Source organism: Sinocyclocheilus rhinocerous, unplaced genomic scaffold, assembly GCF_001515625.1.
Source record: "Sinocyclocheilus rhinocerous isolate Xijiao unplaced genomic scaffold, SAMN03320098_v1.1 scaffold130, whole genome shotgun sequence".
Classification (NCBI taxonomy): domain Eukaryota; kingdom Metazoa; phylum Chordata; class Actinopteri; order Cypriniformes; family Cyprinidae; genus Sinocyclocheilus; species Sinocyclocheilus rhinocerous.
This window is the reverse complement of record NW_015623500.1, coordinates 364,208-369,501: the sequence shown is the minus strand read 5'-3', so window position 1 is coordinate 369,501 and position 5,294 is coordinate 364,208. Positions and strand designations below refer to the sequence as shown.

General features: G+C 40.4%; 1 protein-coding gene across 2 annotated transcripts in view; it reads right to left on the bottom strand.

Moving 5' to 3' along the window:
• LOC107757492 (galactosylgalactosylxylosylprotein 3-beta-glucuronosyltransferase 1-like) overlaps positions 1–4,573 on the bottom strand; it is a 100,051-nt gene extending 95,478 nt beyond the window's left edge. For both annotated transcript variants that reach the window (XM_016575011.1, XM_016575091.1), the window contains exon 1: positions 4,085–4,573. The gene's annotated coding sequence lies outside the window, so the exon portion shown is untranslated. The remainder of the gene's footprint in view (positions 1–4,084) is intronic.
• Between the last annotated feature and the right edge of the window lie 721 nt (positions 4,574–5,294).

Below are 5,294 nucleotides of genomic sequence, written 5' to 3'. Positions count from 1 at the left end.
AACAGACTTGACGAGGCATAAACAGACTTGACGAGGTATAAACAGACTAGACTCACCGACAGCGGGTTACAACTTCAATACACGACGAGAGACAATGGCAACATGAGGGCAACTTATAGCAGACAAGAGGGTCACATGACAAGAACAAACCAATGGGAAACAAGACACATGACTAAAACAACCAATCAGAACATGACACATACACAAGGCAGAGAGACATGAGGCAAGGGAAGCATGACACTACCATCAGGAAACAATTACAAAATAAAAGACATGGACATGAACATGAAACAAAAACAAAACCCAAACCCCACATTACAATAAGATGGATTAAATGGAAAAATTTACATTTTAAAGGATAGTTTTTCAAATCTATATGACTTTCTTTTTTTCTACATATCATAGAGGAAAATTTTGAAAAATCAACAATTGCATATTAAAAGGGATGGTCATTCCAAACCTCAGTGGCGTTCTTTCTGTGGAACACAAACAAAGATATGTTGAAAAATGTCTTAGTGCTTTTTTCTATATAATGAAAGCCGGTTGGACCGCTCTGACTTCCATTGTATGGAAAAAAATATTTTTAAAAATATCTTTTGTGTTCCACAAAAAAAGTCGAACAGCTTTTGTACAGAATGAAGGAGAGTCAGAATGTTCATTTTTTGGGTGGCCGATCCGATAACACTTTTGCAAGCAATGGTAGGCTATTAAAATAAAAATCATGTTGCTTTTGTTATGTCTCTTGCCTCCAAAATGGAATAGGCCATTTACTTTTGTCAAACACATGTGAGGTCTGTAAGAACAACGTGGTCCTGGACCCCTGCCACCAATGTACTACAGAAAGGAGTCGAGAATGCATGTCAGTCGTCTTATGATGGTTGTTCACTTCACATTCACACATACACGCAATAATAGGATTGTGCCATTACTGTACAGCTGCCAAACATCATTTAGAAAAAGGTGAGCCATATACAGCATGAATGGATGAAGTTGTTTGGCACATGGAGGGTGGGCGGCCACGTGAGACCCCTCTGAGGAAATATGGCCTGGCATTCTCACTTTAGCTTCTTAGCTCTTCTGCTACTATGAGCCGAGCTCTTCCGGGGGTAACAGCTGCTGTCCCTGGGGGTGTTATGGTTCAGTAATGGGAGTGTGTTTGTGTGTGTGTCTACGACTGCACGACTAAAGTGGGCCAGAGATGGCAGCCAAACACAACCTCAAAGCTGAATTCAAGAAGGCAGAATAACAGCCCAAGTAATGGGAGTGTGTTTGTGTGTGTGTCTACGACTGCACGACTAAAGTGGGCCAGAGATGGCAGCCAAACACAACCTCAAAGCCCCGCAGTGCTGAATTCAAGAAGGCAGAATAACAGCCCAGACTGAGGCCTGGCAATCTGTTTTCCTGCCTTTTTCCTCTCTTCCTTCTTCTGTTTCTCAGCTGTTCATTAGCCGTCCATTGAGAGAGAGCTATGGGTGTTAGCGCTCCACTTCGGGCACCACGAGCTGGTACAGAGCAGATCTGGCCATAGCGGTGTGTAACTCTTTGTGGCAGTGTCAGGATGAATGAATAATGCAGCCATGGTAGCGTCACTCAGGGAACAATTGTGCTGGTTAATATTCATGGCATGGAGATTCAGATGGCGTTGTGAATCGCTTTACAGTCTTTCAAGAGCTTAGAGTCCCTCAGCAAACTAACCTTGCCTGTGTGACACATTTGAAAACAGGTTTTTATGTGGGTTTTCTTAAGCGAAACGGGACATAACACTTGCGGTTTGAATCAGAATGTTTGTCTACTACATGAACAAATCGTACACATTTGAGCAAGAGGTTGAGTGTGTGAACTTGTGTGAAAGTGCACATGAGTGAGTGTGAGGGAGGGCAAGAGCGCCTGCAGCAAGCAGCTCCAGTCTAGTGTGCTTTCAAATGCCTACGTCAGAACTGTTTTCAACAGAAACACTGAATTTCACCCACAGGACTTTTTATTTTATTTTTGAAATCTGCTTTTGAATTCCTTGCAGCTGCATGGATTTGTCTGAGGAGTAGAATGATATTGTTGGCTTGTGTTCTTTGTCTCTGTCCCTTTGCTACTCGAGCGCTCTGTGATCACACGAATTATGGTTGGTCATTCAGGGGTTTTATAGATTACTGTGTTGAATATATAGTATGAATGTTTTGTTTGTGGGTCTTTAATATTGCTGAAGGTGAAATACAAGCCATCAGTGCTATGTTCTGACACCACAAAGCAGAGCGCAGGCTAAATTGTTTGAGTGGTTTGTGAGCTCCCATAAGAGAGACAGCATAACAGCAAAGTTCATCTGGTAGTATAGTTTATTACATATAATGTAATATAATTATATAATAATATTTTTAACATCTGTTTTCTCTTGCAAATGAGCTTAGCTGTGTGATTTTGCTTATATTATATTATATTATATTAACATTTTGTATAGACACTATTTTAAGGCTACTGTTTTAGGTAATGTAGATTGACTACATTAACTGAAATAGAAATGATTGGCAATAGTAATTCAATGCTGGTTAGTGTTAATGTAATACAGAATGTGAAAATAATCTATACTCACTATAGATTAAAAAAAAAAAAATCTTGAAAAAGAATTATGATGCAACAAGATCCAAGATTGATTCGAAAGTAGGTACCAGTGGATGGAAGAAGTCCTCAATAATCACAGCAATCTCACATTCAGGTCTGTATTCAATCTGGTGTAGAACAGAGCGCCTGCTTTTTATGATCCAATCAATTCCCAGTTCAATAATATCAAGTTGTGCCCCAGTTCTTCCAATGAAAATCCTGTTTCACTAGGGAATACATCTTATTAGGCAAGTGAAATGGGTTGTGAATGCCGTTTCATGTTAACGGTGATGTCTGTAATGATAAAGGACAGGACTTCATTACTTCCTGTGAGAATTCTGCTCAAAATTTTGCAACTAAGATATGTGACAAATAAGATTAATTATGACATTACTTCCCTTGTATGTTCTCATCTCACAGTTGCTAACTGTTTGTCTCTTTGAACAGGCTCATTTGAGCTAAACTTTCCAGTAAGACTTGCCCAATCTGTTACTTAATGTGGAACTCCATCCCAGACGCATCCTCGTAGAGATGCACTTTCCGTTGATATTGCTACTAATGACTTCAATTCCTGCCCTGGAGCAGCACCGTTCCTGCTCTTATGTAATGATTTACATATTTAGCTACGGTTGTTATTGCTTCAGCAGCCGGCAGAGTTGGGTTTTACACAATAAAAGAGAGCATTGATGGCACTGATTTTTGTTAAAGCTTTCTCCATCTAATTAGCATCACGCTTTTGCTAAGCACCGGCCGTGCATTGTTCCCGGGGGTTGTTTTTCGGCATGCGGGGTTGTTTTGACACTGGGTCAGGAGGGGGGAGGGGCCCTAAACTAAGCCGTTAATGACTGAACACTAATACCCAGGTATAGATTAGAAGTGGCAGTGCTGCATGGCCGTAGCAGTGAACTGGCATTAGTGTTGACACTTCTTTGTTATGATAAGTGTGTGGTTATCATTGCAGCGCAGATAAGACATGCATATTAAATTGCCACTTATTTTGTCTAGATGCAAATGAATATAAAATGAACCGCAGACGACCTGGACTAAATATCCTAAAAGTGGTGAGTTGCAATGTTAAAATTCCTACATTTTAAGTCTAAGCTACGTACATTATTGTCAAGAGATCCAACAGAAGCAAAACGGATCCATACTGAGCAAGCATTGACTCATGAATATATACACAAACACGACTGTTTCCCAAGGTTCCCAGCTGGTGACTGAGTCTTTCTAGCTGACACCACGGTGCTCTTTGAGCTCTGTACGGATTACGAGTGAATCTTTTCTTCAGGCTTGCCTCAGGTCTCTGCCACAAGCTCATCTCCGTGTACATCTTAACATATACAGTATGCATGGCTTATTCTCCAGCGCTCATCCACGCAGCCGTCTCTCTCAATCGTGAGATAGAAACAGCAGTCTCAGCCTCTGTTGCTGCTCATCACCACAGAATTTGTGTGCCTTTTTGTGTCACAGATTAAACAGAGAAGGTTTGTCTTACCTTACGTAGATACAGTTATTTCCATCACATGCTGCTGCATGCTTCATTCATTAAAAACATCCCTCCATCTCTCACTCTTTGTCTTTGTGTGTCTCTCTTGATTTCTTGTTCTCCTCTTCTCTTATTTGTTTTTGGTCAGAGCATCCCTGTATTTGTTTGTACTGTGGCTTCTGGATCAAACTGGAAACATGGGCTTAATTGGGGACGAATCTGCCGGTAGATCTCCCCCGTTTTCTTCTCTTCCCTGTCAGATGTGCTCTCACTCAAGCTCACAATCCGAGAGAGAGGGATGTGGGCAAGACCCTGCAGTAATGGTGTGATAATTTGCTTGGTGGTTGTTCTCTGTCTCTCCCCCTGATTTCTCTGTCTTCATTCAGCGTGGCGGTCTTGGCTCAGTCGGGCTGTCAGAACGCATGGAGACACATCTGTGAATGTGTTTATGTGGCTCTAACGTAGCCTCTTCCGCGAGGCAGAGACCCCCTCCTTGCTCAAGATGTGCTCACTAATGGCATGTACCATTATGGCTCAGAGCAGGGTGGGCTTTGAGGGAAGGAGGGGCAGAGATAGATTGTGAGGGGGCAAGAGGGGAAAAATAGGCTTGGTGGACAAATTGAGTGGTTCTGTGCATGAGTGCATGTATGTTTGTTGTTTGACATGTCTTCCTGTCATTGTACATAAAACAAAGCAGGGGACATTTTGCTGTGCTGTAATTTAGACATGAAGATTTTGTATGTCACTGCTGTTCTTTGAATTCATAGTGAAGTGCACACATATTTGAAACATGCACCACTATTTAAAGAGATAGTTCACCCAAAAATGTCATTATTTATACACCCTCATGTAATTCCAAACCTGTTTGACTTTCGTTTTCTGTGTGGAACACAAAAGAAGATACTGGTAAAAGTATAACAAGTATACAATAGCACAGTGCTTATAAATAATTCACAAACTATTTGTTTATTGTTAATTCATAGTTAGGTGGGGATTAAGTAGGGATAAATGTGTATCGATTTACTTTACGTATAAATATTTCTTTATTATTAATTAATTATATTTTAATGCTTTCATGGACCATTAACAACAGACTATGGTTTAAAATTAGACTGATCACATTGTTTATATATTTAGATATTTGTGAGTAACATTTACAGGTACAGAAAATAATCTCATTGATTATCTCATTGATCACAAATTCAATATAATCAGCTGA